General features: G+C 40.7%; 1 protein-coding gene across 6 annotated transcripts in view; it reads right to left on the reverse strand.

Moving 5' to 3' along the window:
* The window catches only part of LOC124720058 (zinc finger protein 708-like), a 367802-nt gene that overhangs the window by 285324 nt on the left and 70223 nt on the right, over positions 1-12255 (reverse strand). The gene's annotated exons all lie outside the window — the stretch shown is intronic.

The raw sequence follows: 12255 nt of genomic DNA on the forward strand, positions 1-12255 counted from the left end.
ACATGGTGCACACACTTCTTGGCTTTTTAATAACTTTTCCTAATACAGTGCAACAGTTTTTTGTAATATTTGGCTCTTACTCGATAATTACTCCTGGCTGTAAAATAAATTTCGATTTTCTGTTTACAACATATTATCTGTTTAATAAGTCACAGCTTTTTAGATTGTTTCTTACAATTACGATTTGTTGTTTCCTTTGGGAAATTATTTTCACATGAAATTTGAAATTAGCATCAGCTTCCCTGTAGATTTCATCCCATTCTGTTTCTAGCTGTACAATTGTTAAATTGAATGCACTATTTTGGGAGGACTATTTTGCATTACTTGTATGGAACTATGTTATATAGTATACCTAGATGTGCATCCTGATCATAAGAATCATTCTCAAAAGGGGTAAGTATTTGACTAAATTTATATTCAGTCTGTAAAGTATCTTTCTTAGTGCTGCTTTCCTGTATGCAGCAAAATCTATAACTGACATCAAATTGAAAGAACCAAGAAATACTCCAATGTAGTTCTATCTGATTTCTTCAGAATATCTACATTGGAAACCCCGCAAACTATAATTTGCTTGTCTGACTGGCAGATGGCACAATAAAGATTCAAAGTATTTCAGAAATCGTTGGAAATATCTGACTGGGGACCTATACACAGCTAGAACTATAAAGGTTCCATTTAGTTTAAGCTCACGGGGGCTGGGGGGGGAGGCGGGCGGGGGCTGGGGGGCGGCCGGGCGGGGGCTGGGGGGCGGCCGGGCGGGGGCTGGGGGGCGGCCGGGCGGGGGCTGGGGGGCGGCCGGGCGGGGGCTGGGGGGGGGGGGGGGAGGCGGGCGCGCGCGGGCGGGGGCTGCGTATTCGTATTGTAATTCCTATGTATTCAGTTGAGCTCACAGCTTTTAGGTTTGTATTATTTATCGTGTGAACGAAATTTAGCACATTCCTTTCAGTACTCATGTGGTTGACTTCATACTTTTCATTAATTAATGTCAATTGCTATTTTTCACATCATACAGATATCTTTCTCACTTCACAATTCGTTTTGATCATCTGATGACTTTACAATAACGTAAATGACCGCCTAATCTAAGAGGCTGCTCAGATTGTCTCCTACATCGTGTATGTACATCAGGGACAAGACAGGGCCTATAACACACACTTGGGAAACGTCAGATATTACTTCAATTACTTTCTATCAGTTATTACGAACTGTGACCTTTCTGGCACAAAATCACGAATCAGTGCACACTACTAGTATGATACTCCAGGGGCACACAATGTAATTGGAAGTCACTTGTGAGTAATTGAGCCAAAAGCCTTCTGAAAAAAAAAATGGAATCAATCTAATGTCATCTGTCCATATGAGTTATTACTTTGCGAGAATAAAGAGCTTGTTGTATTTCACAAGAATTATGTTTTCCGAATATGTGTTGGCTATTTGTCAACAAATGACATCTTCCAGGTAATTCATAATGTTCAAACAGATTATGTTTTCCAGTATCCTACTGCAAAGCGATGTTACTGGAACGGGTCTGCGTTTCATCGGATTACTCCCATTTCCTTTCTTGGGTTCTGGAGTAATTTGCGCAACTTTCCTGTCTTCGCGTACCGATCTTTCTGCAGATGAAGAGTTGTATATGACTTAAGTATCGATCTATTGCATCAGCATATTCTAAAAGGAACCTGAATGGTGTACAATTTGGACCAGAGGCATTGCCTTTCTTAAGCTGCTCCACTGCATTTAGGATACCAACGCCTGAAGTAACAGACAGTTATTCTTGATTAGAATTCAAAATGGTTCAAATGGCTCTGAGCACTATGGGACTCAACTACTGAGGTCATTAGTCCCCTAGAACTTAAAACTAGTTGTATGTATTCACGGTGTATTTGGATAGTATTAATCGAAATATACAATTTACTACGGAGGAAGAGAGAAATGGACAACTAAATTTTTTGGATGTATCAGTAATTAAACGGGCAGATTGCAGTCTAGGGCATAAAGTGTATAAAAGAGAAACACACACACACACACACACACACACACACACACACACTGACCATTACCTCCATAAGGATTCGAACCATCATCCCAGGCAGAAGAGAGGCGTCATTAAAACACTGGTGGACACAACTAATAATATCTGTCAGCCAGTTTACTTGCAAGATGATCTAAATCATTTGCGAACGGTTGTTAAGAAAAATGGATACACTGACAACGAGATAGATCAAGCACTTCATCCCAGAAGAAAAGCGTGTGACAACATTCAGCAAGAACAACTGTCAGCTGGAAGAGTTTTTCTTCCATTTATTTGCAATATTACGGACAGTATTGGGAAAGTTCTGGCAAAGTTTCAAGTTATAACAATCTTTAGACCTACGAAAACGATTAGTGAGTGTAAACGTAGGCTTTCACGGCCCTTGTCACAGTCAAAAAATTCTTCTGGGGTTAAGGCCGCATTGTCAATTATAAAATTCTGACGTTTCAGCGGCTGTTGCAAGACGCCTTCCTCAGGGTGTCTGACGAAGGTGTCTTGCAACAGTCGCCGAAACGTCGGAATTTTATAGTTGACAATGCGGCCTCAAATCCGGAAGAATTTTAGTGACCAAGTTTTAGTGTTTAAGATCGGCGAAAGATGCACTACACCACATAGCAAATCCTGAGGTGTATACAATTCCGTGTGGCTGTGTGAAGGTTTATATTGGAACAACGATAAGAAGTGTTAATACCCGCTAAACCGAACACAAAAGGCAGTGTCGACTGGAATATATCGACCGATCAGTTGTAGCAGAACATGTTTTTAAAGATGTCGACCATGAAATAAAATTTAATGAGAAAAACGTGCTAGCCAGGACATCGATTATTATGCACATATGTATAGGGAAGCTATAGAGATTTAGGAACACCACAATGATTTCAGCACAAAAGAGGACGGCTTAAAGTTAGGCAGGATATGGCAGTCAACTTTGCACCAACGATGTGACGATCTATTACATTAAATCGAGAATAATGACGTTAGTCAGAGACAGACTTACAGTCGGCCCCACGTGACTTACGTTGGTGCCCTCTATATAAACGGGAAATCCATGACCTGGCAGCCATCGTTGACTCACCTCCAAAGATGTTGCCCGCAGTTACCAACGAATTACAGATAGACTATAGCCTCTCAGCCTGGAACTTTTAATTGATTGCTATCTGTACTACCTCACAGGAATATCTACTTAAGTTTCATTACAAGGTAAACTACTTCGAACAGCAATGAACATTACACCAACTGAATTTCATCCATTCTTTGTGAACATGTTTAGGTCTCTTGAAAAATTTCAGCTGAACGTATTTCAATACCTACAAGGATTTGAGATTCAGTGCTTTTTGTTACCGCTTTGAGCTCTGTTCCTTTTACAATGCAGCTACCACAATTTACAACTACAATACTTATTGTGGTTGTATCTACCCTCCTTGGGTGTTCTACTTCAGCCTTTGAAACTGAAGCCCTTTCTGCACTTACCTGAGACCCTCTCACCTAGAAAAGCCCAGTCTCCTCTACACATCCCCTATACTCGTGGAACTGCTTTCTTTGCGTAGTTTACTCCTGACCCATTTAGCAGAACCTGTAAATCTACCACCTTTTGGCGCAGGTTGAGGAATCTGCAACCTACCCAGTTGCAGAACTGTCTGGGACTCTGATTCAGACCTTCACTCCACTCTGTACGAAATAACCACGTTCAGTTTAGCCCATTATGGTGAGCTCCACCTTCATCTCTCAGGCAAGAATGGCAGTCTTTATTAGCTAGGCGCTGAAACCAGACAGAACCTATTTCATTGCAATGTGACACATGTAAGTTGCGTTTCATAAGAAATGCGACCAAATTCATAAAAAAATCATTTATTTAATATATTCGTACAAATAAAAAAATTCAAAATAGCACCCTCTTGCGTCAATACACTTCTGGAGGCGGTGTTTCCATGCCTGGAAGGCATCCTGCAATTTCTTTAGAGCTGATGTAACATGGGCCTGGATGCTTTCAATCGTGTCCCAGTGTTTTCCTTTCATGACTCCTTTTAACCAAGGAAACAAAAAAAGTCAGCAGGAGCCAGGTCAGGACTGTAGGGAGGCTGAGGTACCAATGGGGTCTTGGTCCTGGCAAGGAAATCTTTTACAATGAAGGCACTGTGACTGTGTGTTGTCGTGGTGAACTTTCCACTTATTCTTGCTGTCGCTTCGGCAGCACGAGACCCTCCTTTTCAGTCTTTTGAGCACTTCCAAGTAGAAAGCTGAGTTCACTGTAGTCCCAGTAGGTAGGAATTCGTGGTGGACAATGCCCTTGACGTCCAAGAAGGCAATGTGCATGGTTTTGATCCTGGACTTGCTCATGCATGCCTTCTTGGGACGGGGCGACGATAGGGTGTGCCACTCTGAACTCTGCCTTTTTGTCTCAGGGACGTACTCAAAAATCCACGACTCTTTAGCAGTGATAACTGATTTTAAAAAATGAGGATCATTTTCACACATTTCCAACATTTCTTGGCAGCGTGCTTGTATTCTTCGGTCAACAAATTTGGGACAAGTTTGGCACACATCTTTCTCATGTTCATATCTTCGGTCACAATGCGGAAAAAGGTTGTTTTTGACATGTTTAAAGTTTGTGCTATCAATTGAAGGCTCAGCTGTCTGTCAGAGTTCAAACAATCGCGCACAAGCGTCACATTTTCGTCGACTCATGCGGTTGATGGCCATTCACTGCGAGGTTCGTCGGTGATCTCCTTTCGGCCCTCCATAAACGACTTGTGCCATCGGAAAAATTGCGATTTGGACAAGCAATCATCCCCAAAGTCATGCTGAACTAATGGAAACATTTTGGTGGCGGACTTCCTAAGTTTAACGTAAAATTTGATAGCGTACCATTCCTGTACAGAATGATCCATTGTGCCGAGTTACATAAACTCAAAACGGGGTTGACAGAAACGCACGTCCTGACTCTCCGGCAGCTTGCAACTGAATGAGACAAAGAGCGTTTTGAAACTAACACCCCCATCCACTTAGCCCAGCAGGTTACAACACACTGTGGTGTACCATTGTGTTAGAAAGACATTGGTCTCATTACTCATGGAACGCAATCTGTATTGTTACCACCAACGTGAGTCACCACTTACAGCTGGCTATGCCACGGTTTTCATGGCATTCAGAAGCACCCATTTCTAATCTGTAAAGACTCCAACCAGTATGCACACAGAATGCACATTGGATTCCTTCCCCTCCTATGCAGTCTTATCTCTAAATGGCGCCATTACACACCTAACATCGGAGGTTCCAAGTACCAGTAATACTACCCTCTGCGAATGCTCAGTCTTGCACACTGAGAGGCTTCCTTTGGAACATGGCACACGACTTCATCTGGCTCATGGATTCCATCAGCCATAGACAGCTCCCAAATCTGTTCATCAGACGAACAGAGCAGGTTCTTCGATCAGCAACATGGAAATTCTTCCACTGCCTCCCACACGCTTGAATGACTTTCCACTCAACCACAAGTGAGAGGTCAATCTGAGTGTGGACAGTACCCAATATGACTGCAGCAGTGGAACAATTGGTGTACAACACTGCCTGGAGCTGTGAGCGAAGAATCACCAACTTGATTCACATCTGAACACAGCAATTACTATATCTGTCCATACCAGAGTTGGTATGGTAGATACACAGACATATGCGAAAAATAGGAGTTGAGGGTAAGGAGCATTGACAAAATTTAAAATAAGTCGCTTCTAATGGAAACATGTGTCAGCCCACAGTACTCTGATGTGCTACTGCTGCTACTATGAGAGCTACCACTGGATTGGGCGATCTAAGTGCTGCAAGTAACACAAAACTAATGATTCAATGCAGACAGTGGTTCTATGCACTACACAGTTACTAAAGCGTATAAATGTGCCTGATAAATACACAAATGCGCACAAAATACAGGGTTTGAAGCTAAATAACAACAACAATATTACAATTATAACTATAATGATAGTAGATGTCACGAAAATATACTTACATCAATTGATAAATAATTTGCTCTCTTGTGACAAACAACAAATGATAAGGATGTCAAGTCATGCATCAGAAGTCCCTGTTGTGAGCCAGTTTAAGTATTAATGCTGACGCTGATGAACAGAGAAAATGAGCAAATAAGCTTCTAACTAACACTATGTGCTTTCCTTGCGGGAAAGGTGAAGTCGTTGTAGCAGCAGGCATCTGGTGTCAACATAATGCTGTTCAACCAAACCTACTGTTTGAATACCATTGGGTGTAAGCATGTTAGTGTCAGTGTAATATCGAAAAGGGAGTTCTAATAAGTGGTATTACTTGATAACCATCAATTTAGTGATGACAAAGTAATATCCCCCCCCCCCCCCCCCAATGAACCATGGACCTTGCCATTGGTTGGGAGGCTTGTGTGCCTCAGCGGTACAGATAGCCATACCATAGGTGCAACCACAACAGAGGGTTATCTGTTGAGAGGTCAGACAAACGTGTGGTTCCTGAAGAGGGGCAGCAGCCTTTTCAGTAATTGCAGTCTGAATGATTGACTGATCAGGCCTTGTAACATTAACCAAAATGGCATTGCTATGCTGGCACTGTGAATGGCTGAAAGCAAGGGGAAACTACAGTTGTAATTTTTCCTGAGGGCATGCAGCTTTACTGTATGGTTAAATGATGATGGCGTCCACTTGAGTAAAATATTTCGGAGGTAAAATAGTGCCCATTCGGATCTCTGGGAGGGGACTATTCAGGAGGACATTGTTATCAGGAGAAACAAGACTGGCGTTCCACATATTGGAGTGTGCAATGTTGTGCAGGTACGTTAGGTAATTTAAAAAGGGAAATGGATAGGTTAAAGCTAGATATAGTGGGAACTAGTGAAGTTCCGTGGCATGAGGAACAAGGTTTTGGGTCAGGTGAATAAAGGGTTATAAATACAAAATCAAATAGGGGTAATGCAGGAGTAGGTTTACTAACGAATAAAAAATAGCATCGTGGGTAAGTTACTACAAACAGCATAGTGAACACGTTGTTGTAGCCAAAATAGACACGAAACCCACACCTTCCACAGTAGTACAAGTTTATATGCTAACTAGCTCCGCAGATGACGAGATTGAAGGAATGTATGATGAGATAAAAAAAAATTATTCACATAGTGAAGGGAGACGAAAATTAAATAGGCGTGGAGGACTGGAACTCGATAATAGGAAAACGAAGAGAAGGAAATGTAGTAGATGAATACGGAATGGGGAAAAGGAATGAAAGAGGAAGCCACCTGGTAGAATTTTGCACAGAGCTTAACTTAATCATAGCTAACACGTGGTTTAAGAGTCATGAAAGACGGTTGTATACTTGGAAGAGGCCTGGAGACTCTGGAAGCTTCCCAATTGATCATGTAATGGTAAGACAGAGATTTTGGAACTAGATTTTAAATTGTAAGACATTTCCAGGGGCAGATGTGGACTCTGACCAAAATCTATTGGTTATGAACTGTAGATTAAAACTGAAGAAGCTGCAAAAAGGTGGGAATTTAAGGAGATGGGACCTGGATAAACTGACTAAACCAGAGGTTGTACAGAGTTTCAGGGAGAGCATAAGGGAACAATTGACAGGAATGGGGGAAAGAAATACAATAGAAGAAGAATGGGTAGATTTGAGAGATGGAATAGTGAAGGCAGCAGAGGATCAAGTAGGTAAAGAGGTGAGGGCTAGTAGAAATCTTTGGGTAACAGAAGAGATATTAAATTTAACTGATGAAAGGAGAAAATATAAAAATGTTGTAAATCATGCAGGCAAGAAGGAATACAAATGTCTCAAAAATGAGATCGACAGGAAGTGCAAAATGGCTAAGCAGGGATGGCTAAAATACAAATATAACAATGTAGATGCATACATCACTAGGGGTAAGATAGATACTGCCTACAGGAAAATTAAAGAGACCTTTGGAGAAAAGAGAACCACTTGTATGAATATCAAGAGCTCAGATGGAAACCGAGTTCTAAGCAAAGAAGGGAAAGCAGAAAGGTGGAAGGAATATACAGAGGGTCTATATAAGGGCGATGTACTTGACAATATTATGGAAATGGAAGTGGATGCAGATGAAGATGAAATGGGAGATATGATACTGTGTTAAGAGTTTGATTGAGCACTGACAGATTTAAGTCGGAACAAGGCCCCAGGAGTAGACAAAATTCCATTAGAACTACTGATAGCCTTGGGAGAGCCAGCCCTGACAAAACTGTACCATCTGGTGAGCAAGATGTATGAGACAGACGAAATACCCTCAAACCACTTTAAGAATATTATAGTTCCAATCTCAAAGAAAGCAAGTGTTGATGACGTGTGAAAATTACCAAACCGTCAGTTTAATAAGTCACAGCTGCAAAATACGAACACGAATTCCTTACAGACCAACGGAAAAACTGGTGGATGCCGACCTCAGGGAAAATGAATTTGGATTCCATTAATATGTTGGAACACGTGACGCAATACTGACCCTACGACTTACCTTCGAAGACACATTAAGGAAAGGCATTTGTAGACTTAGAGAAAGCTTTTGACAATGTTGACTGGAATACTTTCTTTCAAATTCTGAAGGTGGCAGGGGTCAAATCCAGGGAGCAAAAGGCCATTTACAATTTGTATAGAAACCAGATTGCAGTTTTAAGAGTCGAGGGGCGTGAAAGGGAAGCAGTGGTTGGGAAGGGAGTGAGACAGCAAGCAGTAAAGGAAACTAAAGAAAAATTTGAAATAGGAATTAAAATCTATGGTGAAGAAATAAAAACTTTGAGGTTTGCCGATGCGACGAGGCTGTAATTTTGTCAGAGACAGCAAAGAACCTGGAAGAGCAGTTGAACGGAACACACGGTGTCTTAAAAGGAGGCTATAAGATGAACAACAAAAGCAAAACGAGGATAATGGAATGTAGTCTAATTAAATCAGGCGATTCTGAGGGTTGAAATTAAAATTTAAAACAGTCTTGATCGCAATCTTGTTAAAATATTTTTTTATTGGGGTATTTGTATGGAGTGTAGCTATGTATGGTTGTGAAACGTGGACGATACATAGTTAGGACAAGAAAAGAATAGAAGCTTTCGAATTGTGGTGCTACAGGAGGTCGAAGATTACATAGGTAGAATGCTACAGGAGAAGGTTGAAGATTAAATGGGTAGATCATGTAACTAATGAGGAGGTACTGAATAGAATTGGGGAGAAGAGAAATTTGTGGCACAACTTGTCTAAGAGAAGGGATCGGTTGGTAGGACATATTCTGAAGCATCAAGGGATCACCAATTTAGTACTGGAGGGCAGTATGGAGGGAAAAAATCGTAGAGGGAGACCAAAAGATGAGTACACTAAGCAGATTCAGAAGGATGTAGGTTGCAGTAGTAACTTGGAAATGATGAAGCTTGCACAGAATAGAGTAGCATGGAGAGCAGCATCAAACCACTCTCTGGGCTGAAGACAACAACAACAACAACAACGATATTCTCCTTGGATTAATGACATTGAGCATGCAGTGTGTCAACGCAGATTTCATCCTTGTTCCACAGAAAAGTTTGCTCTCCCCTGATGTTCCCTGATGTTACAAAGTGATCATACCATCGCTGTAGGGGATTCAGTCGGTACAGTTAAAATATTTAACAGAGGGAGCACAGATCTACAGGAGCTGATTTTTAACATTTAATGAAATGCAGTACAGGATGAGCTAGAGTGTTGGCAAAGATGGCAGTCACATATTCTCCAATTCTACAACACACTGTGCAGTAATTTACTGTCGATAGCTTGCCAAACTCTCCACTCATTAGAAACTACCATAGCTCTACTCCATGATGCATTCTGTGCACTGAGGTAAGTGTCAATGTATTATTCAACATTACCAGACGTGGGCACTGAATTATGATCGTATTTAAGTTTGTTTATATGCCCAGCTGTAACTAATACTTTATAAAACCCCTCCATTTCAATGTAAATAAACAGTTACCACCATGACCAAGTGGACGAAAGAAACAGTCTCACCCCAAGGGTCTTTAAATGACTGGTCCTGCAATGATGAAGGTATAAACCAGAAGAACGAGACGAATGGATCATTACTTCCTGATCTTAGAAATGCTTTGGTTATTGGGGCTTCATGCTGTGGAAAATAATCAAATTTTTACACTGTTGACATATCCTGTGGGAGTCCACTTAGAGCATGTACATATTTTTCAAAAATACTGTTTCAGTTAAAATATCAGCTACTGCAGGAGATTTTGCACGGAATTGAGGGACTAACAGGCACTGATATTCACCACCTGAAAAAGTAAAACAAAACAGCACATTCTTATTTGGCAACATCTCTGTGGGAAATCACGATATGTGCAGATATTTCTGCTTTGCTCGCCGCATGCAAGTCAATATATTTTATTTCAGTGAGACATACTTATGCATCCAAAAGCTGTTGGTCTGGAATGCACCAACCTTGTAACTTTCGAACAGGCAATCTGAATTAAAACATATTTTCGAAGCACATCTAGGAACAGAAATGTTACTCAATGAATTCGTTATATGTAAGGATTGCTGGATTAACTCTCAGCATAGCTTGCTGGTTACAGATAAAACTAGTAAATTGAATGAGAGTCAATAGAAACAGAACTTTAACTAGATTCTTCAAAAAGGCAATGCACATGTGTCAGTATATTGTACACTATGTACAAATTTGCAGATGTGTTGCACATTCATTAAGAGGACGCAAAGCATGCGCATTTGACAAAAAAATGGAGGCAATCAACACTAAATTAATGGAACTGAAGGTCTTGTTAAGAGAGGTGTTATGAATTTGATGTGTTGAATGTTCATATACAGAAATATGAACTGTGTGTCAACGAGAAAATTAAAGGAGTCAGTATAAAACTAATGTATGTGTGAAATATTGATGTGAAAGCTAAGGCCCTTCATGCCCATCACCACCAATTGTCTCAAAGTAAACCTAAGTTGTAAACTGTCTCAAAAATGGCGTAATTCAAAAATGGTTCAAATGGTTCTGAGCCCTATGGGACTCAACATCTGAGGTCATCAGTCCCCTAAAACATAGAACTACTTACACCCAACCAACCTAAGGACATCACAAACATTCATGGTGAAGGCAGGATTCGAACCTGCGACTGTAGCGGTCGCACAGTTCCAGACTGAAACACCTAGAACTGCTCGGCCACAACGGCCAGCAATGGCTTAGTTTACACCAACATGTTGATGAGAAAGTATAATGTTAAAAACTGGAAATTTGACCGAAGTTACTTTGGTGAAAGTAAGGTCAACTGCAACAAGACCATTATCTCTCAGTAATATTTAAGCCAGTAACTGACAGGCTGAAAGAGCTGTCATGTACTATGGATAGAATCAGAAATAGGAGGAGGAGGAGGCATTCTGAGTTAAGACAGAACATATGGGGTCATCAGGGCGAAACCATATTTCTTAGGTAAGCACACAATATGTTTAACCACGAAGGCAGTAAGAATTGTTAACAAGGAATCTGGAAGATTGCCTAGGCTGTTACAGTTAATAATTTTGAAAATGGCGAATGTTAAAAATATACCCTGTAACTATAAAAACACGTGGTGCAATATTAAGTATGACGAACGCATGTAAAACCCCGAAAGGATGAATGGATGTCTCATAGAGCGACAAATACAGGACTGTAACTACAGCAGCAGTAGCAGCTCCACATAGTGTAGATAAAAGTCGAAGTTCAGCAAGAAAGACTAAACAATCTGCCTCTGAAGTATATAAATTATGGTAACTAAATGAAATCATAGCTCGATTACGACTGTTTACAGCTTCAGTTAGGCAAGAGATTGCAGATTACATGAACAAAATGTTATTGATCTTACCTGAGCTTAGAAAAATAAGCATCGTCGAGTAATTGCAAAGAGAGTAGCTCACGAGCTTTACAGACCTGCATGCAGAATATACCTGATAATACGAGGAATGGATTATGCATGGCAGGCTGATCTCTTAGATACACAGGACTACTTACAATCAAATAATGGTTTCAACTACATTCTCACAGTCACAGGCACACACGGTCACAGGCACAGAGGATTCTGAATAATTGTTGCACACAGGACTAAATCGACTGCCCAACCGACCTGAGGCATATGATGGAAGTGAATTTTACAATAGGCATTTCAAAGCAGAATTGGAACGATGTGGGATAAATCACTATTCAACATTCTCTCATTTGGAAACTATTATTG

This window comes from Schistocerca piceifrons, chromosome 11, assembly GCF_021461385.2.
Source record: "Schistocerca piceifrons isolate TAMUIC-IGC-003096 chromosome 11, iqSchPice1.1, whole genome shotgun sequence".
NCBI classification, from domain to species: domain Eukaryota; kingdom Metazoa; phylum Arthropoda; class Insecta; order Orthoptera; family Acrididae; genus Schistocerca; species Schistocerca piceifrons.